Below are 24,609 nucleotides of genomic sequence, written 5' to 3'. Positions count from 1 at the left end.
TACCCTTTTTCGAGAAGGCAGACCGTCCACGAGAAAGCAGAGGTGATTCCAAGTCCTAGGCATTGGGAGAGTCTGAGATTCTCATTTGGAGGGAACTAATTGGTAGATGATTGTTCCCGTTTGGGCCGCGGCAGGGATTTGGCCAATCCCCGGGGAGATTCATTCTGGGAATCTCGTTAAGGAGACCACGAGGTCCTGCTGGGAGAGGCTTTCCTCTCATTTGGGCTCGAGCATTTCAGGAATCCTGGCGCCAGGTGAAGAACTAATTGAACTAGTCGACCGACCACCCGTCAAGTGGATGCCTTTCGGCCTGATATCCAAATTGGACGGTGAGGAGATTGAATGGGGTGTGCACCAGCATGAGAGAAGGACCGGTCCAAGCGAGTGGTGGAGAGTGTTCTGTGTGTGTGGAGTTATTGTTGCTTTCACCCTTTTTGTTCTATCTCTCCTGGTGGTTGCTTCTCATCCCACAATGGGACAGGGACAAGCAACCCCAAAGTCTTTGATTCTCTCTCACTTTCCAGAAGTCAAAAAAAGGGCATTAAATGCAGGTCTGGTCATTAAGAAAGGTAAGTTCGACACCCTTTGTTCTGCAGAATGGCCCACCTTCAGAGTCGGATGGCCCATTCAAGGTTCCCTCTCCCTAGACCTGATCACTAAGGTCAAGGCTGTCATTTTCCGATCAGGCAATAAAGGCCACCCAGATCAGGTCCCCTACATTTTGGTTTGGGAAGACTTAGCGGGGAACCCCTCCCCTTGGTTAACAGCTTTTCTGACTCACCCCTCCAGTTCGGCTCCCGGGGCTAAAACCCCAGTCACACCTGCCTTGGTCATAAAAGAGGAAGAGAAACCTCCCCTTCCCTCCCTGACCAGTCCTCAAAATAGGACACCCTCTTTACCACCCCCGGTCTTACCGGAGAGTTCCTCCCTTTACCCATCCCTTGCGGGGGTAGAGGAAGATCGGCCGCCCCCATATGTGACTCCCCCTGGTCAGGCCAGTGCTCCGGAGGAGGAAATTTCCTCATCCTCCCCAACAGGACTGGCGGCCGGAGGAGGAATGGGTCGAAGACTCCGCCCCCGAGGGGTACGGGAAAGGGAGGGAGAAGATGGGCCCTCCTCATCAACACATGGGGAGGAAACTGTCCCCACATTTCCAGTCCGGATGGTAGGCCAAGGAGGACCGGGAGGGGGGCAACAGTTTCAGTACTGGCCCTTCTCCTCCAGTGATCTATATAACTGGAGGATGCAGAACCCACCCTTTTCAGAAGACCCTAAGTGTCTCATAGATCTCCTGGAGTCCGTCATGCATACACACCGCCCTACATGGGATGACTGTCACCAGCTGCTCAATACTCTTTTTACGACGGAGGAGTGGGAGCGCATCCTCCATGAAGCTAGAAAGAACGTCTTGGGGGACAACGGGAGACCCACAACCCTCCAACTAGCCATAGACGAGGCCTTTCCCCTACGCCGCCCTGATTGGGATTTCGGGACCGCAGAAGGTAGGGAGCGTCTCCGAATCTACCGCCAGACTCTTATGGCAGGTCTCCGAGCGGCCGCTAGGAGGCCCACCAACTTTGCAAAGGTAAAGGCAGTTGTCCAAGGGGAAAATGAAAGCCTGGCCGGTTTCTTAGAGCGCCTCTATGAGGCATACCATCAGTACACCCCTATTGACCCCGAGGTGGAGATCCACCGGTCTGCTGTGGTATTCTCATTCATTAATCAGGCAGCTCCAGACATTAGGAGAAAACTCAATAAACAGGAAAACTTAGGGGAGATGACCATTAGGGAAATGTTACAGATAGCGGAGAAGGTCTTTACCGCAAGGGAAACTCCAGAAGAAAGGGAGGAAAGGCGGAGAAAGGAAGACAGGGAGGCCCAGGAGAAATTGAGAAAGGAGGACAGGGAGTTCCAGGCTAAGGAGAACCGAAAGCAACAAAGAGAAATGGCCCGTATTTTCCTAGTGGGTGTCCGGGACCAACCCAGGGAAGGGGGCCACGCCAGGACCCTGGATAAGGAACACTGTTTTTACTGTAAGGAGACTGGGCATTGGAAGAGAGAGTGCCCTAAGTTAAAGGGAAGAAGAGGGTTTGGCAGGAGACCGGGAGGTAACAGGGAAAGGGAACGAGCAGTGGAGCAGGCCAGAGTCCTTCTAGCCGGAGAAGAGGACTGAGGGAGACGGGGCTCGGACCCCCTCCCTGAGTCTTGGGTAACTGTATGTGTGGAGGGGAAGCCGATGGGGTTCATGGTGGATACCGGCGCCCAGTATTTGGTCTTAAACAAGGCATGTGGGCCTTTGAACAAGGAACGAACAAGTGTCGTTCAGGGGGCCACGGGTACACAGTTATGCTCATGGACTACCAAAAGAAAGGTAGACTTAGGAAAACACCAGGTCACACACTCCTTCCTGGTCGTCCCTGAGAGCCCCGCTCCCTTGCTCGGACAGGACCTGCTCACCAAAGTAGGGGCCCGTATCTATTTTGAACCAGATGAAATAATTGTGACTGATCGGGAGGGGAGCCCGATACACGTCCTGTCCCTATCATTGGCTGACGAATATCAACTGTTTGAGAGCCGACAGGAGCCAGGAGGGGACATGGCCCAATGGCTAAAAAGGTTTCCCACGGCCTGGGCAGAGACTGCGGGAATTGGCCTCGCCAAACACCTCCCTCCCGTAGTTATACAATTGAAGGCTTCTGCTCTTCCCATTCAGGTAAAACAGTATCCTATGCCCAAAGAGGCTCGAAGAGGCATAGCCCCTCATATCCGCAGGCTAATAAAGGAAGGAGTACTGCGGCCTTGTCGGTCCGCCTGGAATACTCCTCTGCTCCCCGTCCAAAAGCCAGGAAGCGGGGACTATAGGCCTGTGCAAGACCTGCGAAAGGTAAATGAGCGGGCGGAGGACATTCATCCCACTGTACCGAATCCCTATACCTTGCTCAGTCACCTACCGCCCTCACAAGTATGGTATACAACGCTTGATTTGAAAGATGCTTTCTTCAGCATTCCATTGTCAGAAATCAGCCAGCCGCTATTTGCATTCGAATGGCAAGAGGATGGGGGCCGGACCAGACAGCTCACTTGGACCAGACTGCCACAAGGATTTAAAAATTCTCCCACCCTGTTTAACAAGGCCCTGAGCCAGGACCTGGAGCCCTTTCACCAGAGTCACCCGCGAGTCACTCTACTACAGTACGTTGATGACTTACTGTTAGTGGCAGAAACCCGAGAGGAGTGCAGCGAGGCTACTGAACACCTGCTAACGGAGTTAGGTGAGCTGGGATATCAGGCGAGTGCCAAGAAGACCCACATCTGTGAAAGGTCAGTGACATATCTGGGTTATTGGATCGCAGATGGGGCAAGATGGCTGACTGACGCCATGAAACAGACTATTTTGACTATTCCACCCCCCACATCCACTAGGGGAGTGAGAGAGTTCCTGGGCTCCGCAGGGTTCTGTAGACTCTGGATTCCGGGATTTGCGGAGATAGCCAGACCCCTATATGAGGCCACCAAAGAGGCTCCGGATTGAAGGTGGGGAGAGGAACAACAGCGGGCCTTTGACCAGCTAAAGGCCGCCCTTCTCCAGGCCCCTGCCTTGACCCTACCAGACCCCACAAAATCGTTCACTCTGTGGATGAAAAAAAGGGGGTAGCCAAAGGAGTCCTGACCCAACAGTTAGGTCCCTGGAAGAGACCCGTGGCATATCTTTCCAAGAAATTAGACGCAGTAGCATCAGGATGGCCCCCCTGCCTCCGCATCATAGCGGCCGTTGCCATGTTAGTGAGAGAAGCAGACAAATTAACCTTTGGACAGGCCCTCTGGGTCACGGCCCCTCAACCGGTGGAGGGAGTCCTTAAACAACCCCCTGGGAAATGGATGATGAATGCCAGGCTCACCCACTACCAGGGGCTCTTGCTGGATTCCCCTCGGATCACCTTCACAGATCCCGTAACTCTGAACCCTGCCACCCTGTTGGCCAACCTGGAACTACAGACACCTGTCCATGACTGCAAGGAGTTCCTCTCCGAAGTTACCCAGGTACGGGTTGACCTAAAGGACACCCCACTGTCCGGCTGTAAATTAAACTGGTACACTGATGGAAGCAGTTTTGTCCAAGATGGAGTCCGAAGGGCAGGGGCAGCAGTGGTTGACCAAGAAGGAAACACGGTATGGAGCAGTGCCCTCCCACCCGGAACCTCAGCCCAAAAGGCAGAATTAATTGCCTTGGCCGAGGCCCTGGAAAGGGCAGAAGGAAAACGAGTCAATATCTACACCGATAGCCGCTATGCTTTCGGTACTATCCACGTCCACGGAGCCATCTATTGCAAAAGGGGATTTCGCACAGCAGAAGGGAAAGGCTTAAAAAACCTGGCCGAAGTCCAGTGTCTATTAATAGCAGTGGAAAAACCGAAGGCAGTGGCAGTGATGTATGTCCCAGGCCATCAGTCTGCCAAGACTCCAGAAGCTGTCAGTAACAACAGGGCAGATCAAGAAGCTAGGAGAGCAGCAATGGTGAGTCCCTCCATGGTCGCGGCTATAGATGTGCCTGTCCCCGAGCTCCCTTCGCTACCTCCCCGACCAGAGTACTCCTCGGAGGATTTCACTTGGATGAGAGCCCACTCCCTCACTAGAAAAAGGGAGGATGAATGGAGAAGCAACTTGGAAGGCAAGCTAATCCTGCCCGAGAAACTCGGCCGATTCCTGTTAGCTAACTTACATAAGTCCACCCACTTGGGGCGGAGAAAGTTGCTAGACTTGCTGACATCTGCACAACTCCGATTTCCGAACCAGACCATGGCCGTCCGTCAAATTGTGGAGGACTGTGCTAGCTGTACAGCTATGAAACCAGGATGAAGGGAGGGGCACCACACAGGTATTCAGGAACGGGGGAGGGCCCCGGGAAGAAGCTGGGAAGTGGATTTTACCGAGGTAAAACCAGGGAAGTTTGGGTACAAATATTTGCTAGTGTTCATAGATACCTTTTCGGGCTGGGTGGAGGTATTTCCTACAAAGAGGGAGACGAGTCAGGTAGTGGCAAAAGCCTTACTAAAGGAAATCATACCCAGGTATGGGGTGCCTGAGGCAATTGGGTCAGATAACGGTCCAGCTTTCATTAGTAAAGTCCTGCAGGGACTAGCCCAGGCTATGGGGGCCAATTGGAAACTACATTGTGAATATAACCCCCAGAGCTCAGGGCAAGTAGAAAGGATGAATAGGACACTAAAGGAGACCTTAGCCAAATTGGCCCTGGAGACTGGTGGTGATTGGGTGACACTCCTTCCCTTGGCCATCTTCCGAGTCCGGAACTCCCCTTATGTCCATGGGCTAACCCCTTTGAGATCCTGTATGGGGCTCCACCCCCCCCATCATTCAAAGGACCTTAAGCCCGGGACTAGGTGATCTGGTCCCAAATTACCTGACTATGCTACAGGCTCTAGCTAAGGTGCAACAACAAATATGGCCCTTAATTCAAGCGTACCATACTACTGAGAGAGTCCCGACTCCGGAACATGGCATAGTCCCGGGTGACATGGTATGGGTTAAAAGGCATCAGTCCAAAACCCTAGAGCCTAGATGGAAAGGACCTTGTACTGCTTACTACCCCCACCGCCCTCAAGGTCGATGGAATTGCACCATGGGTACACCACTCCCATGTGAGACGGGCACGTCCTCAGGAGGAGCAGGGAAATTGGACTGCACGAAAGCATCCCACAAATCCACTCAAGCTCCGGCTGATACGAGATGCTCCGGAAAACGAAAACACCCCAGATGCTCCGCAGCCCTCCTAGAATGGGATCATCACCTGGGTCCACTACACCCACATCAGACCGGCAGACCTGGTAGCTGTGAAGGAAGAATTCCTGCCAACAAGAAGGGTGTCCCACCACAAGGACAATTCCTTCAGACTCAAACTTCAGCAAACTGGACCTCGGTAACCTTATTCCTTTTTCTAACCCTGTCCACCACTTGCTTGGGGCATACAAATCCACATCAACCTTTTAACCTGACCTGGATGATTGTAGATGTATCCACAGGAGACATTCTTAACCAGACCTCCAAGGTGACCCCTCCCAGCACCTGGTTCCCAGAATTATACTTTGACTTAAGAGCCTTATTCACTGGCAGGGGACAATGGGATTTGCGCCAAAGTTACTTCTATGTCTGCCCCGCTCCCCAACCCAACCACAGAAAAAAATGTGGAGGAATCGCAGACTATTATTGTAAGTCATGGGGTTGTGAGAGCTCAGGGGACATATGGTGGCCACCCCCCAAACAGGGGGACCTTATTCAGTTAAGTAGAGTCTCTCAATCTGGTATTACATACCACCAACCTAGACCTATAAATAAGGGATGCCCAACTCCCCCCAATTGTAATCCCATTATGATAAATTTCACTGATTTAGGAAAAAAGGCAACAAATTGGGAATTGGGTAAATCCTGGGGAGTCAGACTCTACAAAACAAATCATCCAGGAGCCCTTTTTACCTTGCGGCGTGTGCGACAACCAGTCTCTGCTCTAACAATAGGACCTAATCTCGTGTTAAGGCCTAATCCTGTGTTAAAGCCAGAGTTGTCTGAGGCAAAATTGGTTCCACGCACAACTCCCCGGACGCCCCAGAACACCACTCCCAATGACTCTCAGAGTCCCAAAGTGACACCCCCAGAACCCACAACCACCGTTCCCTTCACTGTACCACCTAGCCCCCTGGAGACCTTGCTGTTTGCTACATTTGAGACCTTGAATAGGACAGCCCCTAATCTAACTGAGGCTTGCTGGCTTTGCTACAGCCCTTCGCCCCCTTTCTACGAGGCTATTGGAATCAATTCCTCTTTTGTAGTTAACACCACTACTCCAACGGGTTGGGAGGCCTGACCCGCCGGCCTGACCATGGCTCAGGTCAGTGGCCAAGGGACTTGTGTAGGGCAGGTCCCAAAAGGAAATAAAAAATTGTGCGCTACTATAATTGAGCGCCCAAACTGGAATGCCTCCCATTGGATAACCCCGGCCGGAGGTGCCTGGTGGGCATGCTCGCTGAACGGACTGACCCCCCACTTGGCTGGATCGGTCTTTAATGCCTCCCGGGAATTCTGCCTGATGGTGATAGTGGTGCCAAGAATCCTCTACCATTCAGCTGAATATCCCATTCTTTACTGGTCCGACCGCCCCCAGGCAAAAAGGGAGCCCATTACCACCCTAACCATCGCTACCCTATTTGGAATAAGCCTGGCAGGGGCAGGTACCGGCATAGCCTCTCTGGCCACTGAGCACTCCAGCCTCACCTCCCTCAGGGCGGCCATCGATGAGGACCTAGGCCGTATTGAAAAATCCATTAGCCACCTTGAAAAATCCCTAACTTCCCTATCCGAGGTAGTCCTCCAGAACCAGAGGGGACTGGACCTACTGTTCCTTAAGAATGGTGGCCTCTGTGCGGCTCTAGGGGAGGAATGTTGCTTTTACGCCGACCACACCGGGGTTGTTCGCGACTCTATGTCCAAACTTTGGGAAGGCCTAGAGCAACGAAAAAGGGAAAGAGAGGCCAGGGAAGGCTGGTTCAAATCTTGGTTCAACCAGTCCCCTTGGTTAGCTACCCTCCTGTCTGCACTAGCAGGGCCAATAGTAATCCTCCTGTTACTGGTCACCATAGGACCTTGTATTCTAAACCGACTTGTGACTTTCATCAAAAACTGAATTAACACTGTCCAACTTCTGGTCCTCCGCCAACAATACCAGGCTCTTCATCCCCTTGAGAATGATTCCTCAATATAGCACCCCCCCAAAAAAAAGGGGGGGGGAATGAAAGGATGTGCCCTTTGCCCCAGCAGATTCCCATAGCAGAAACCAGTAAAGCCAGCACAGGATGCCCCGTGCAGGATAAGATAAACAGGATGGGGGCAGGTGGAATGTGAGGAATGTGAGGAATGTGAGCAGATTGCGAAAGATGACTAGAAGTACGTGCAAGATGTGCCCTGCCTGCTTGCTAAATGTAACCGTGTGCGTGAATACTGACCCTTGAATCTATAGGATAAGAAGTAATGTACTCTTAAATGGATAGGCTGGAAATGTATGTGGTGTTACAAACTCATTGGCTATGTACTGTGCGGGCTTTTGCTGTAACGGCCGGTAGGGGCCTATATAAGATCTTCCCTAAAGAGGCTCGGGGTCTTGTCTGCCCAATCGGACCTGTGTGTCTGTGTGGGAGCTTGACCCTGGCTTGCCAGCTCAATAAACTCTGCTTTGTTGATTGCATTCACACGTGACTCTCTGTCTCTCGGAGGAATAGGATTCTCGGACCCTAACACAGTAAGTATCAGTTTCAATATGAAGCACATTATAACAAATTGCTAAACTTAAGCTCCTGAATATAGGGTCTTCATTGTCATAGACTATAAGACTGTCAGCTTTATGAGGGTAGGAAATTTCATATTCATCCCTGTGTAGACATCTAGAAATTTGCCTGTCATAGAGTAGACATCTAGTATACACTTCAATTAGCTGCCTGATTATGTCCAATAAGCAATTTGATCTCATTTTACAAAGTTAAAAAATATGAAAGGAACAAATGGGATAAGGAGCATTTAAAAAATATAGAGTACACTGTAATGATAGAAAGTATAGTACATACACTAAAACAGTTCATTATGTCATATATTATGTTATGTACATGATTGTATTGCTACATTTTGATTGGCAAAGCAGTAGGTTTCTTTATGCATCACCACAAACTGGTAACTTGAAAATGCAGCAATAGAAATTATCCAAAATGAACTAATAGATTTTTTTTTGATCCATCCATCTAATGTACCACGAATCACATCTGTTTTATCTCAGAAATGTAGCTTTTAATCTCTAGAAATTTGACATGGGCCTGTTTGTATCTTTCATATTTTTATTTCACATATTTTTAACCTATTTTTTATTTCATATTTAAAGTGGGTGTATATTAGGCAGCATGTAGTTGGGCCTTGATTTTTTTTTTTTAAACCAGTTGACCACCACTGACTTTTTGTTAGAGTATTCAGATCATTTATAGGTGAACATTGATTTATGTAGGACTACAATACTCATTTGCTGTTATTTATTTTGTATTTTATACTCCCCCTTTCCTTTTCCTACCTTCTGTTAAAAGTAACCAAGTATATTTTATGATTCCATTTTATCTCACTTGTTGGATTACTTGTTAACTGATTGCTTTTAAGTTGGACCTTTTATTCCATGGGTAGTCACGGATGAGATGGTTTTGAGGAAAGACTAGCAGTCAACCTATGATGTTAACATGACTTGCCTTTTTGCCCTCTGTTGTCACATCGTTAGTGGGAAGCACAGTATACTTGCTGTAATGAAGAAATCATGTGAGCCATTCCATGTTAAATTTCCAAAAGCATGTGAATTTCCATAAAGGGTCTATCATTAACACATGGAACAAAGTTTGATGCAGCAGATTTTGTATAAACATTTGTTGAGTGAGTTTAAAGACCTTCTGAGCCTAGTTGTATAATTATGAGCAGAGATTGTGGCATTGAGAAGTCACTATCTTAAATAATCAACTGGGCGTCAATACTGAACAGAATCCCATTCCCTTTCAGATTTCAGATCTTTCCCTCTTTACGGAAAGTAACGGCTTCTCCGTTTGGCTACTTCCAGGTGAAGGAAGAACAAGCTTCTTCGTTGGCCCCGCCCCTTTTGACGGCCTCTGACCAACCATATTGCCCATTTTCCACCACCCTAATGCTAACAAAAGCTTTATGATGCCGTACCCGCTCTGTGACCGATTCTCAGGGCTTTCTGTAAACACAAGACTGTCCTCATATATAATTTCCTCCATCAAGCCTCTTCAGCCAGTGAAATCTCAGAATAAAAGCTGCCCCCCTTTCCTTCTAAAGGCTCCTCAGGGGTCTTTCCCACTAGAACTCCTCTAAGATTGCAGCGCCAACTCGGCTTCTGTTTATCCTTAGGCTCAAAGTGCCTAAATGTCCGTGTCCTTTTCTTGCCCAGCCTGCGAAGAGATGGGGCAGGCTTGAACCTCCCAGAAGCTAGGCAATTTGAACAGCGCTCATGTACGATGTTACCAAATCGAGACGTAGCAGTCCAGCTGGTCTGAAAACGGGTGAGATGAGTCGTTTCCAATCGTTTCTCCGTCCCCCGTGACTTCCTGTGCAAGGTAGGAAAGGAGGACCTCAGCTGCCACACTGCCGTTGGTTGGAAAATGGGTGCCTCCAGCTAACATCCTAGATACCGGCGCAGGTATATTGCGTCATAAAGGGACGGCGGAGTCCCACACGTGACGTTTAAGGGGGGCGGGGAAGGAACGCCGGCACCCACGTGAGCGCTCAGAAAAGTGAGTTCCGCGACCCGTTTGCAGCAGTGGAGGCGGAGGTTAGAGGTCAGGTCACCGTTGGGTTCTGGGCAGGGGAAGCGGCGTGTGTGAGAGGTCGATGGGGCTGGGGGCGGTGGAATTTGTGACGGGAGGTCGTGTCGGGGTCCCGGTGTTGGAGGAGCTTCTGGGCTCCGCGTGGGACGAGCACCTGGACGCCTTTGTGTAGAGAAGCGACGGATGGCGGTGTTTGGGGGAAGTGAGTCTGTCAAGTTCTTGCTCAGTGCTTATCACATGCTTACCTAAAAAGTGGGCGTTCGTGGTCCCGCTTTCTTTCTCCCTTCCCTCCCCGGGTTTACACCGTGAGTCACTCCGCCAGCGTCCCTGCCCGCCCCCCCCCCCCGCCCACCCCGCCCCGTTTTTTTTTTGCTCTGGGTTTTTTTGAGATAGGGTCTCGCAAACTAGTTGCCCAGGCTGGCTTGGAACCGCGATCCTCAGATCTCTGCCTCCTGAGTAGCTGGGATTACTGGCGTGAGCCACGGGCACCTGGCCAGCTTCATATTTATTGTATCGAAATTTTGCTATCGTGTTCATTCCGACCCAAGTAATTGACATCCCCATCATCCTAAAAACGTCTCGAGAATATAACTAATTAAAATTTAGTGTATTCCACGTTGAGTGTTGGGATCAGGCGTATAGCTGTTGGCATACTTTACGCATATTTAATCTAAAATACTATCAATTATTTCCATATTGCAAAGTCTTTGAAAGCTTTCTTTCTTTCTTTCTTAAAAACTGCTGCAATAATGTTCATGTGTGTGCTTTAATTTGGGTAGAACTGACCTAGATGTAAATAGAGCTTTCAGGACTAAGATAACTTTGCATTAACCCAAGTGTCTTGTTTTCATGCCTACCATAGTATTCCCCCCACATTTTCTGTACAGTCAGTGGCATCTTCTTTTTCATATGACCCCACTCTTTTTGGTTTTCTTCTAATTTTATGTAATGTGCAAGAGTGAAAGTTAATATGTGTTTATTATGATTGCATTCATTACTACAAATAGCTTATGAATTGATTCTTCTGTTTTCTAGGTGACCATTTTTACCATCTGCAAATAATTTTGGCTAGGTGGCAAGTGTGTGGACTGAACAGTAAGGAGAACCTGCTTCAGGCTCTGAATAGGATAGGTCGTTTTCTGAGTTGATTTTTTTCAATGGAAAAAGCTGTCATAATTCCTGCTTTGTAGACATATTATAAGCCAAGTGAGCAAATGTTCTTTAAGTACAAAGCGCATAGTATGTTCTGACTAAATGATAACTGACTTTTCAAGCTTTTATTTCTGTTAAGGGCTTTTTAACTTTAAAATTATTTTCATTCATAATTTTTCTGCCTTTAAATTTTTTCTTTAATTTCTGTAGCTAGATTTCTCAATATCTTACGTTTTTGAAAAAAAAACCCATACTTTATTAATTTTTTTAAGATACAAGACTGGATTTTATTGTTAATATTTAATGTAACAGTTTTGCACCTAGAAATGAAAAGATTTGTTGGATTTGCTTCAAAATAATTCATTGCTTAGAGGGGCAGTGAATAGAGACATAGATAACACATATACACAGATAGAAATTCATTGCTTTACTTTTACAGAAATACCAGATTGTATTCTACATAGTGAGTAGTAATGTGCTTTGTTCACTGATCTGGACATCTGTTTTACTATGTGTTAACTTATTATGTAATTATATTGTATTTCATTAGATGGGTTAAAATTATTCTCTCATTTAATTCTCTATGAGTAGGCCTACACAATGCTGTTACAGATATTTTTGCTCATTTTGCCAATTATTTCCTTTGCATAAGTTCCCCAAAACAACATTGGGTGACAAGTCATGTTTATTTTGGAAATAGCATGTTGGATTAGAAGATGCTTACTTTGAAAACATCTAGTACGTAATGTGAGAATATTCTCCAATAATGTTCTACCATGTAATGTTAACAGCATTTGGGAAAATGTTACCATTTTTCATATACGTCAGTCTTTTGCTTGTTTATTTTCAGAGACAGTGTCTTGCTATGTAGGCTGGCCTCAAGTGTGGGTGGTGCTCCTGCCTCAGCCATTGAAGTAGTTGGGATTATAGGTATGCACCACTGTACCCAGCTGCATGTCAGATTTAACCACTGACTAAACTCTTAGTTTTGATTATTTCCCATTCTAATTGTTGGCTTTTTTGGGTTTATGCTAATACGAGGCAGACATTAACAATGTGCTTCCTTTTCTCTAGTGCTGATAATTGCTACTTGATTTTTTTTCTCTAATTACACTGGCAGGCATGTAACCAGTGACAAGTGAGAATGGTGACTGTGCATACTTTCCAGACTTCATGGGAATGCTTCTGATGTATTATTGACTCTTGTAGAAGTATTTAATTTTGGGGTTGTCTTGGTTTTTTTGGTTAGATCTTTTTCCTTTTTTCTTTTGAAAAGAAATAGTGTTATAGGTACAATTAAGGTCCCAATTCTATTCGTTCCTCTTCCTCCCAGAGTAATCATGCATCAACCACCAGTAACCAAAATTGAAATTTCACATTATACTCATTTTTGGACTTTGTAGTGTTTGTATATCTGCAAACAATATATAATATTTGTGAGTGTTTAAAAGTCTATATAAATGGTATGGCATTTTATGTATCGTTTCTAAGAGATAAAAGATTTTGTTTATGTGTGTGTGTAGTTTTCTTCTTTTTTATAGTACTAGGATTTGACTAGAGTAGGCCAATGTCCTACCATTTGAGCCACTCCTCCAGGCCCCCTTCCCCCCATTTTTTTAAATCAGTAGTTACTTCATTCCTAGCCTCACATGAATTGGTATCACAAAAGCAATACCTGATGTTATGAAATGTGTTTTCAGTATCTATTTTGATGATCATATGGTTTTTCTCCTCTGATCTATTAATGTGTTTTATTGAATATCAACTTGACATCTGTGTTTCCTTTGTTTAAGAAAATTCCTATTCAGGTAGCCATCTACCTGGAAATTTTACCTTTCCTACTTAGTAGGAAATGCATTAGTCTTATCAGTCAGGGTGATTCTGATTCAGGTCCGCTCTGTTAGCTGTGAGGGAAAGTCTGCCATGAGCCTCTGGGAAATGATTGGGTCCTGAAACCTCCACCTTTAGAGATCTCATCCTCAAGCCATTCACATAATAACTGCCTCTTCCTTGCCCACCAGTTCTACATTAGGGTTGGTACCATTCTTTTTGGGCCAGTACTAAAGGGAGATTAGATTGAAGGGCTGGAGTGGGACAAAGCAGTCTCAGGATTGGAGATAGTAGCACTGTACATTTTTGCCAGCAGGACAGAGAGTGGGTTGGAGATGGGCTGCCTGGGAGTAGTTGATGGAGAAGAGCTTGAAAGTCTTTGAGAATAGCATACTGTCTTATGGATGAAGTCAAAACTCAAGTTCATCGCACAGTGTTGGCTTTGTAGTAAATGAGGCTCCAGAGGACACTGATCTCTGACCTGCCATTTCTGGAGTAAGGACAACACTGTTTTTGCGTTCCTGCTTGTGTAGAAGATGCTGACTGAGGATAGAGCCCATTCCTGGAGATGATTTTAAGGTCTCTGTTCTTGGAACTGTGAGTGTAATGGCTTCCCAGTGTGAGACACTGGGAAGTGAAGTTTGAAAAGTGAGTGAGAATGAGAACAAGTTTGTATTGTGAGATTGGTGCAAAGGGGAATGTCAGTGGGGAGAAGTGGATGTGGATTTGGATTCCTGCTGCTGCACAGGAAGAATAATAACCTGCACAACACAGGTCACCTCCTAAGCCCCAGCTTACACATGTTTAAAATAAGAATAATAGCGTGCTATAATGTAGTGTCAGAGATGAAATAAGACAATACTTGATTGTTTAGTGCCTTCATCTTCAAATTGGGGAATTACTCAGGGAAGTAATAAAAAATTTAAGACCATTTGGACAAAGGTGGTTTTAAGTCAGTTTGTGAAGCCACCACGCTCATACTTATTATTCCTAAAATTGATCTGTTAGAAATTGGAGGTGGACAAGAAGACCATGAGTTGGCCTTCATTTTCCATCTCCTTTGTTACACATATTTTATTCTGACTTTACCGCCTCATGATGTTAAGAGTTTCCATAGGTTAAAAGAAGGCATTTCTCCTCATGATGTGAAGTTCCCACAGATTAAGGAGACAGCTGAAACAAGTCCAGGTGGCAGTTAGAAAGCTGTGGCTTCAGTGAATGTCTTTGTATAATTGAATTTGCTCTTCAATCCACAGGTTCTAGTGTGTAGGAATAAGACATCAGTAATAGAGGAAAAAGGAGTCTCCAGGCTGGGAGATCATTGTTTCTGGCAGCAGCCTGTCCTGAGAAATTTGTCCACAACTTCTGTGCAGGTCCAGCGTAGACAGAAGACAGTTGTTAGCCCTTTCTTAACAAGAGAAGAACATGGTCAAGGCCAAGGTGAGATTGGTTTACTTATTTTATCTTTTATTTCCCAGTGGACCTGTGGAAGTTTATAAGACAGTCTGGTCTGGTGGAATAAAAAAATAAAAATAAGAACCAAACCTGTTGGAAAATAAGTTTGAAGTATAATCTTAAGATCCGGGTAAATTAAAAAAACAAGACATGTAGGTCATGGGATTGTGCAGAGTTCTTCATTTTGAAATATAGATAGGTGTGTAAGACCCTGAGGGTCATCTGAGCATTGAACTGTGTGTCATTTTCTTGGCAGCCATAAAAACAAGAAATACATGAAAAGTTCCATATGTAATGTCTGTGAAGTTAAAACAAGGTAGTTCTTCATAGGAAATAAACAGTTCATTGCTTTTAGGACTTAAGAAATTCCTGGGACTGGTGCAATTTCTCAAGTGGTAGAGTGCCTGCTTAACAAGTGTGAGGCCCTGAGTTCAAACACCAGTACTGCTTAAAAAAAAAAGAAAAGAAATTCCTGGAGCTTTTAGGCTGAAAGAATTAGTGGAATTCCAATGTCTTATATGAATTAGTCACATTGTATGTAATTTATCATGGGACAAATATGTCAGAACCTGTCCCTGTCCCTCTTTTCCACATCTTGTATTGATACCCACCTCAGATTTCACTGGGTGTTATTACAGGGAATGTTGTCATTTGAGGATGTGGCTGTGGACTTCACCAGAGAGGAGTGGCAGTTTCTGAACCCTTCTGAGAAAGACCTGTACAAGGAAGTAATGTCAGAAAACTACGAAAACCTTGTGTCAGTAGGTAAGGGAAGCAGGACAGTCAGTTGCCTTTTCTTTCTCGTGTAGTGAAATTTATAGTGTGCCTTATATGTTTGGTGGTTTGAACTATTACTTTGTATATCATGGGACTTCATTATTTTGCGGTAAAATACACATAGCAGAATGTACCATCTTAACAGTTTTCAAGCGTGCACTTCAGAGGTGGTAAATACTTTCACAGTGTTGAGCAGCCGTTACCACCTTCTCCATAACTCTTTTCATCTTGTGAAGCTGAAACCGTGTATGCACTAAACAACTTCCCAATCCCACTCTGAACCCCTGGCAACCACCTTCTAAACTGTCTGTGATTTTAACTCTCCAAAGTACCTCATTTAAGTGGATTGTGATTGGCTTACTTCACTTAGGATAAATGTCCATCTGCAAGGTTCATCCACATTGTAGCATAAAGAATTTCCCTTATAAAGGCAAATAATATTCCATTGGATATTTATAGTATGTTATATTTATCTACTTATCTATGTCATTTACACTTGGGTTGCTTCCATGTTTTAGCTACTGTGACTAATGCTGCTATGAACATAGGTTTGTAAATACCTCCTGAAAGCCCTGTTTTCACTTATTTTGGCTGTTTACCTAGAAGTGTAATTACTGGATCTTATGTTTTCCACAGCAGCTGCATTATGTACTTCCCTGCCAGCAGTACACAGAAGTCCAGTATTTTCATGTCCTTGCCAACACTTTTTCTTCTTTCTCTTTTTTTTTGGTGTGGGGGGAGTAGCCATCCTGATAGGTGTGAGGCATGTCAGTCTTATATTCTCTTCTTTATCTCTAGAGTATATGTTGTTCACTGCATTTGTAAAAGGTTTTTACTTAAATGTTGTTGTCCCTGAAATATAATTTTCCAGTTTGCATAGATTCTCTGAGCACCTGGTGCCAAGTGTTCAATGATTTCCCATTTACAGGATATCAAGGTACCAAACCAGATTCACTCTTCAAGTTGGAGCAAGGAGAACCCCCTTGGATGGTTCCGGGAGCAGCCCATTGTCAAACCTGTCCAGGTAAGTGAGTGAAAACTAAGAAAGTAAGGAAGAATGGCCTGAAAAACCCAGCTGATCAATGAAGGGTTGACACTTGAAATCTGGTTTAGAGAATTTTCTATGTTATTTGGTGACCCAGAAACTCAATTCTTTGCTCCATCTTTGTTCAACCTTAACAGGGCTGTTTTCTTTGACTGCCATTAAAGGATAGTGTCTTCCTCTTTCCTGTGTTCTGGATTCTTTTACAGTCCATTTCATCCAGGAACTTGATCTCTTACTGGTTCCACTCTTCTCAGTCTGCTTGTGCCTGCTCTGTTTCTTTTCTTTGGCAGTCTCATTTTGTTTTCTCCACCTTGCTTTGAACTTGCCCTTACTGTCCTCTTGAGCTCATGTCACTCAGCACTGCTGTCCCCTTAGGCTACCCTGCCCCTCTTTGAAGACTGATTTCCTTTCCTGACTGTTCACATCACCTTAATTAATCTGAAAGCCACACACACTCCTGCTTTGTTTCCTTCCCAACTTCTGTTTCTCTGTCTTCTGTTTAAGTCACATATTTAATGTTGAGTTCATTCCCAAAGTCTGAGCTTCCTGTTCTGTGCTGGAAACTCTCAAACTGCCCCCTTCTTATTAATAGGAGATGTCTAATGTCAAATCTGCACTCTGTTTTTTTGTTTTTGTTTTTTGGCGGGATTGGGGTTTTTTAATTTAGGACTTTGTGCTTACAAAGCAGGTGCTTGCAAAGCAGGCACTCTACCACTTGAGCCATACCTCCAGTCCATTTTGTTCTGGTTGTTTTGGAGATTGGATCTCTTGAACTATTTTCCTGGGCTGCCTAGAACCACGATCTTCCCAAATACAGCCTCCCAAGTAGCTTGGATTTGAGGTATGAACCACTGACATCAGGCTTAATTTGCACTCTTAGTTCCCTGTGTGGAACGAGTTACCAGGAGCAGCTGTCTGAGAATTTTATTCTCTGTGTTTTGATAGACCTTCTCAAGTCAGCATCTCCTTTCTGTCATCTGGCGTGCCCTCTCATTCTGTATTTTGCTTTCACCCATACGGTTATCTTGTGAAATCTTTTCTTCTGTCAGCTTCAAACCAGCTTTGGTCACTTTTTTTTTTTGCAGTACTGGGGTTCCAAATCATGGCTTCACATTTGTGAGGCAGATATTCTACTGCTTGGGTCAGGCCTTTAGCCCTTTTTTCATCTGATTATTTTTCAGATAAGTTCTCATTTTCTTTTTTGCCCAGGCTAGCTTAGCTCTGGTATGACAGGTATATATTATGATGTCCCATCTTTTTTTCCAGTAAGGTGGGATCTTGCAAACTTTTTGCCCAGGCTGGCCTGGAACCATGAGTCTCTGGATCTCAGACTCTGAAGTAGCTAAGAGTACAGGCCTGAGCCACAAGCACCCGGTTCCTACTGGTCATTCTTTTCACTCCTTGGTTCTTTGACTCTGCTCCACACTCTGGTGCCTCCTGGTTACCTTTACATTGTCTTGAGTCTTTCTTATTCTATCTGCTCTTTTGTTCTATTTGTGTTTCTCTCTCATGCAGTGCTGGGGATCAAATCCTGCGCTTTGCACATGTTAGGCTAGCACTTTACCACATGAGCTATGCCCTCTTATTTTTATTTTGCTTTTGAAACAGTTTTGCTGCTACCTTTGCCTTGGCTGGCCTTGAACTCGAGATCCTCTTGCCTCTGTGCCCTAATAGCTGGGATTACAGGTGTGTACCACCATAACTGGTTCTTCTCTGTTAATTCTTAGCACTTCAGCTGTTTCTATTAATATTTTTGTTTTGTAAAGTGCTCTTGAAAATTCCGTTTCACACTTCCACTTCAAAGTGGGCCGTGGTCATTTAGGCTTTCATTATCCCAGCTGAAACACACACTAACTGATTGCAGATTTTCTGTTAGCTGCTTTTGTAGTTATAACTGTGTCACTGTGTGTGTATGTGTTTTTTTTCGGGAGGGGTGGGTGTATTGCAGGCATGGAATTTGGTGAGGAACCTGAGGTGAGGGTGTGGGTTGAAAATGCAAGAGGCCCACATATATTTGGGATTGAGAACAGAAGAAACTGGCCAGGTAGAATGAGACGTGGAGGAGCTGTGATAAGAGAAGAGTGAGAAAATTATGTTCCAGGAGCAAGGAGGAGCAAATGGATGTGTTTTATTGACTGCCACAGATGGAGTCAGAGTCAGGTATGTGAGGACTGTGTTTAGCATCTAGATGCTGTCATTACTGACTACTCTACATATCTGCTCTCTCTCCTTCCTGACCTCTCCACTTTGAGTCCATTCCACACCAACTCCATAATGGTACTGTATGTGCATTGTTTTGCTGGTTGAGATGAAGCCTCTTTTTCCATATGGGAAAAAGGATCTGTCTTAGTCTTCCTTACTAGTTGTAGACAGCGTGGTAATTCATTGGCATCACTTGCGTGCATTTTTATTTGGTAGTACTAGGGATTGAATGAAACAGCACTTTACTTGGTCTGTAGCATTTGATCAAGCAGTACTTTATCTGTTCGATAATTCACTTTCTGCAGTCTTGCATTACACAAAATGCCTTATACTGAAATGCTCAAATTTTCAACTTTATTCACCTATTTCCTTTTGTTACATTGGATTTTCTCTTAGAGCATAATAAGAGTGGTGATTCTTCAGCCACAGGGATCAAAGCAGAATTGTTTGGCGAGCATTTCAAGCTTTGTGCTTGAACTTTCTTGTGACCAGCTTCTATGTTGAGGGAATTCAAGGATCCATTGAGAGTTGCCTATTTGACAAAAATGTGCTCCAATCACCTGGGAAACCCCAAGGAGTTTCAGCTTCATACCGAGTATGAAGACCAAACGTGCATTTCTTGTTATAAATGGAGCATCTAATCTGAAACAAGAAGTGCTTGAAAGTTTGAAATTTTTAAGTATCAAGTTTTGGATTTTGGAACATTTTACATTTCAGATTTCAGATTTTCAGATTAGGGATACTCTGCTAATAAAAACTACACAGATACTCCAAAATCCAAAAACCTGAAACCTGAAACCCTCTGGCTCCAAGCGTTTCACACAAGGGCTTCTCAACTTGGAATATCCTAACACCTACATAGGAAATTGGAGTATTGACTACAGTATTACTCTAAAGAGATGATTGGTGTTTTAGGAAAGTTTAGTTTCAGTGTGCAGTTGAAAATAGGGGAGAGACTTAGTGACAAATGATTACTGAATGTTTTATTGCAGTAATCTTTGAGTTGCTGTGGATCCTACATTCTGATTTTCTAAATCTAAACTTTTGCTGGGAAAACTCACTTTGCTCATGGATTACTTGAGACATTGTTGTTTCTAGTTGGGCTTGGCTTGTTCTCTGCACATTCCTCCTCTTTCTCTGTCCTTTTTTCCTGAGCGATCTCATCTAGTCCAATGCAGTTTCAGATATATAAATAATGTTTATATGCTCATGACCTGAAATTATTGTCTTAAGTGTAAAGTTTTCTCCACACTCATAGTCTGTGTACTTGACAAGTGGCGTAATTGATTCCCCCCAAGTACCAAACCCGTGCCCTTTATCTTAAAAAATATCACATATCGAGGAGCTAACCCTTTTCTAACTCTTATACTAACAGTGAGTCTTACCTTTTCCTCCCCCACACCTCTATTTCTTCCTTTACCTTATGTCCTTTGTTTCTAAAAATGTCTCCATCTCCAAGTAGTCATCCATGCCTGGACTCTGCCATGGCTTTTTATCTGTTCTCTTTCACAGTTTTGTCTCTTTATTCTCTATGGAATATCATGTGACTTTAAAAATGTTCATTGTCATATTGTCATTGTTCTTAGCCTTAAATCCAATTTCTAGTAATGTTTTCCTCAAGATCTATTTGCCACCCTTGCCAAACTCACCTGTGCTTACTCAAAGTGGGCATACTCCAGGTGCATTAGCCTCTCTCATGACTCTTTTTTTCTGCCTAGGTTTTTTTCTGCCTCTGGGTTTTTGTACCAGCTGTTCCCTTTTACAGTGTTCTTTTTCTAATTCTTTGTATAATGTCAAGTCTTCTTTTTCATGGATAACTGCTTTATCTCAGATTGACCCTCGGCTGTCAAGTTGTCTTTTTTTATGGATAACTGCTTTATCTCAAATTGACCCACGACAACTCTGCTACATCCTTCATACCAATTTTCACATTCTGTGATTTTCTTACATATCTGTTTTCTTCTTTTCTTGCTTATCTATTGATTTCTGTCTCTTTTTAACTAGAAAGTCAGTTTCATGGAGAAATACAACATATTGGCCACTTTGATGTCCCATATGACACTGTTTGTTGAGTAATGAGTGGTCTGTCCTCTCCATCTTCATTTGATCTTTTCCATTTGCAGTATTTCTATTTCTCTTTCTGCCCATGTTTTGCAAGTTTCTGTTTAGAAAGTAGCCCAAGTTACGTTTATTACTTATAGACTATTTCTCACAGCCAGCGTGAGCAGGTCCCTTGACCTGACTGGGAGTGACTGGGGATTGAGAAAAAAGACACAAAGACAGACATACAGAAAAGCTGGGCCAGTGGGTCCAGCACTCCTGATGAGAGATGCTGGTGACACCCTTGGCCTCCAAGAGCATTTATTTATACAGCATGTATGGGAAAGTGGGGTGAAATGCAGGCTGAGTTCTCATGGGTCTAGTCACTTAGGCAGTAGGAACAGAGAAGCCGTGGTATGTTGTTACTTACTACAGACTCTCCTGACTACGTCAGTATGTCCTGTTTTTCTTGCAAGGCAGCCTTGCTGAAGCTTGCCTCCTCTTGGCTGGGTCAGTGCCTATCAGCCAAGAGGTCATTTGACAGAGCCGTGCTCATGCCAAGGCTACTTCCACTGCCTCGTCTCCCCTCTGGCAAGGCAGCCTTCCTGAACCTCGCTCACCTCCTTCGTGCTGGGGCCTTGCCTTCTCAGCACAAAGGACTTTCACATGGCCTTGCTCACGTAAAAGTTTCTTCTCAGTCTGTTTAGTTACTGATCTCCCACACTATTCATTATTGTTTTAATAGTAGTTTTTCTTTTGGCAGTTCTAAAATATTGTCCTTTTTCACAGAGCATGGAGTACATTTGTTGTAGACTTGGATTTTATAAAAATCAGCCCCAACAACCCCTTCCCCTACCCAAAGTATCCTGGATATCGTTATTGGTGTTTTTTTTTTTTTTCCTAGAAGAAATGTGGGAGATTGGCCACACATACTATGGCATTCAGAAAACCAAAAGAAGCTTACAATTTGGAAAGATGTCAGCAAAGTTATGCTCTTGGGGTGCATTTTGATTTATGCAAAAGTCTTGTTCCTTTAAGAAAGACACAGTAAGTTTAGCTCACATTGTAAAAGTTTGAAATCTCTTTTAGGTTTTGTTGTCCAGAATACAAGATATGCAGGAAAGGATTCTGATGCATTTGGTGGATATGAGAAATCATGTCTCCACATTAAACCTGATAAAACTCTACCTGGAATTAAATACCATAAATGTATTAAAGCCAGTAGCACTAAATCACAGCTCAGTGACCATCACAAAACTCACATAAGAGATGCACACGAATTTAGCAAGTGTGGGAAAGCCTTCTCTCATAAAGCACAGCTCATTAGACATCAGAGAAATGAAAGAAGAGAGAAACCCCATGGATGCAAGGAATGTGAGAAAACATTCATGAGGAAGATCCAGCTCACCGAACACCAGAGAACTCACAGAGGAGGGAAGTCCCATGAATGTAGTGAATGTGGAAAAGCCTTCTCCAGAAAGTCACAGCTCATGGTACACCAGAGAACACATACAGGAGAGAGACCCTATGGATGCAATGAATGTGGAAAAGCCTTCTCCAGAAAGTCACAGCTCACAATACACCAGAGAATACATACAGGAGAGAGACCCTATGGATGCAGTGAGTGTGGAAAAGCCTTTATCTGGAAGTGCCGTCTCAGTAGACATCAGCGATCTCACACTGGAGAGAAACTCTATGGATGCAGCACATGTGGGAAAGCCTTCTCTCAGAATACTTACCTCATTGCACACCAGAGACTTCACACAGGAGAGAAGCCTTATGAATGCTGTGAATGTGGAAGAACTTTCTGTTTTAAGTCTGATCTGACCACACATCAGAGAATCCATACAGGAGAGAAGCCTTATGAATGTAGTGAATGTGAGAAAGCCTTTAGAAGCAAGTCACAGTGCATTCAGCACCAGCGAACCCATACTGGAGAGAGACCCTATGTATGCAGCAAATGTGACAAAGCCTTTGCCCACATGTCAGTCCTCATTAAACATAAGAAAACTCACACAAAAGAGAAAGCCATAAATTCACTGTAGGTTTAGAAACCTTCCTCAGAGTCCTCTATCTTTGTATCTGAGTGAACTATAGGGACAAAGCCCTGTGAGCCCAGTGCTGGTGGAAATGCCTTCTTTAGCAGCTCACCCCTTATTAAGCACTGCTGAACTACTAGTGAGTAAAAATGTTCTGATGTGGGACAACCTTTTGTAGGAAGTAAAGCCTCCGTAGGTAGCCAGGAACTTAGATAGGGAATAGACTTTGCAAATGCAGTGAATGTGATGCCTTCAACAATAAATTATGTCTTATATGTTACAAATTTTGTGCAGGGAGAAATCATATACAGAAATGTGCAAAAGCCTTTTAGAAAGAATCCTTCAACCATTATGTGTCAGCTCATTTAGGACAGAAACATTGCAGATACAGTGGTTATGGAGGATACTTCTGTGAGAAGTTACTTATTGAACACCAGTGAAATCATACTGGGTAGAAATACAGCTATTATGGGGAAACCTTTGGAGATGATATCTTGATTAGTATTAAAGAATTCTCACTCCAGGAATCCTTAGGAAATGATGTGGGTTTTTTTGGATAAGTTATGTCTCATGTCAGAGAAACATAGAAAGACTATTCTAGAGTCACTGAGTTTGGAAAATATTTTTAGTAAAATATGAGAGAACTTAGAAAAAAGGGAAACCCATGAAAGCAAGAAATGAAAGAAATTCGCCAAATTAACTCATGTCACCTTAGAAGTCTTGGAAGGACTTCACTTAGAATAAATGAAATCTTTAACACCAGCAATTATATTATTTAATGAAATTTATGGATATAGTGAATGTGGAAGTCCAACTATTATTTGTTTTTTCTGGATACTATAACAAACTCACAATTTTGATGGTTTAAAAGAACACAGACTTAATACCTTATAGTTCTGGAGGTCTGCAATCCAAAATGCTTCTCATTGGGTTAGAATAAATCTATTGGAGCTGCGTTTCTTCTTGGAAGCTCAGGAGGAAAATCTGCTTTTTCTCCCTTCCAGACTCTAGAAGCTGTCCAAATTCGGAGGCGTGAAGGCACTTTTCTTTTCCTACAAGTCTAGTTATTTGTTTTATTGCAATGGAAGCAAAACTTTGGGATATAGATTATACAGTGTAGGTAAATTACAGAGTCCCTCTCACATTATTCCATTAGCTATGCACAGACTTAGAGTATGAATTGGTCACTTTAGCATTGCCTTTTTGATCTCCTCAATGGCACCTTTAATCATCAAAGCTAGCAGTGGCCAGTCAGCTACTTTATCACTCCAACTCTGATTCTTCTGCCTCCCTCTCCCTTGTTTCAGGACCCTTGTAGTTATATTGGCCCTATCCAGATAAGCCACAAATATCACTTTGTTAATCTGATTAGTAACCTTACCTCCATGTGTTACCTTAGTTCCCTTTTACATTTAATGTGACATATCCTCAGGTTCTGGTGATTAGGACATCGATGTCTTTGGGAATCTGTTTTCTGCCCACTACACCATCATTATGTTCAGAGAATTTATTCCTGACCATTAAGTAAATTTAGAAAACCATGTTCTTAGAGAAGTAATTATCTGTAGTAACAGTGATCTAAATACATTAACCTCTTTTTTTCTATGGCAGAATCTTATACTGAATCTTATACATTTATGAATATCATGGAATGCTCTTGTAATGTGCAAATAAAATTACCAGCACTGGAAAAGAA

The 24,609-nt window shown here is 43.9% G+C and overlaps 1 pseudogene; it reads left to right on the top strand.

The window, feature by feature from the left end:
- The first annotated feature begins 10,742 nt into the window (after nucleotides 1–10,742).
- On the top strand, nucleotides 10,743–24,609 carry LOC109699360 (uncharacterized; annotated as a pseudogene).

This window comes from Castor canadensis, chromosome 16, assembly GCF_047511655.1.
Source record: "Castor canadensis chromosome 16, mCasCan1.hap1v2, whole genome shotgun sequence".
Taxonomy (NCBI): Eukaryota; Metazoa; Chordata; class Mammalia; order Rodentia; family Castoridae; genus Castor; species Castor canadensis.
The sequence above is the reverse complement of the archived record's forward strand: the minus strand, read 5'-3'. Positions and strand labels throughout refer to the sequence as shown.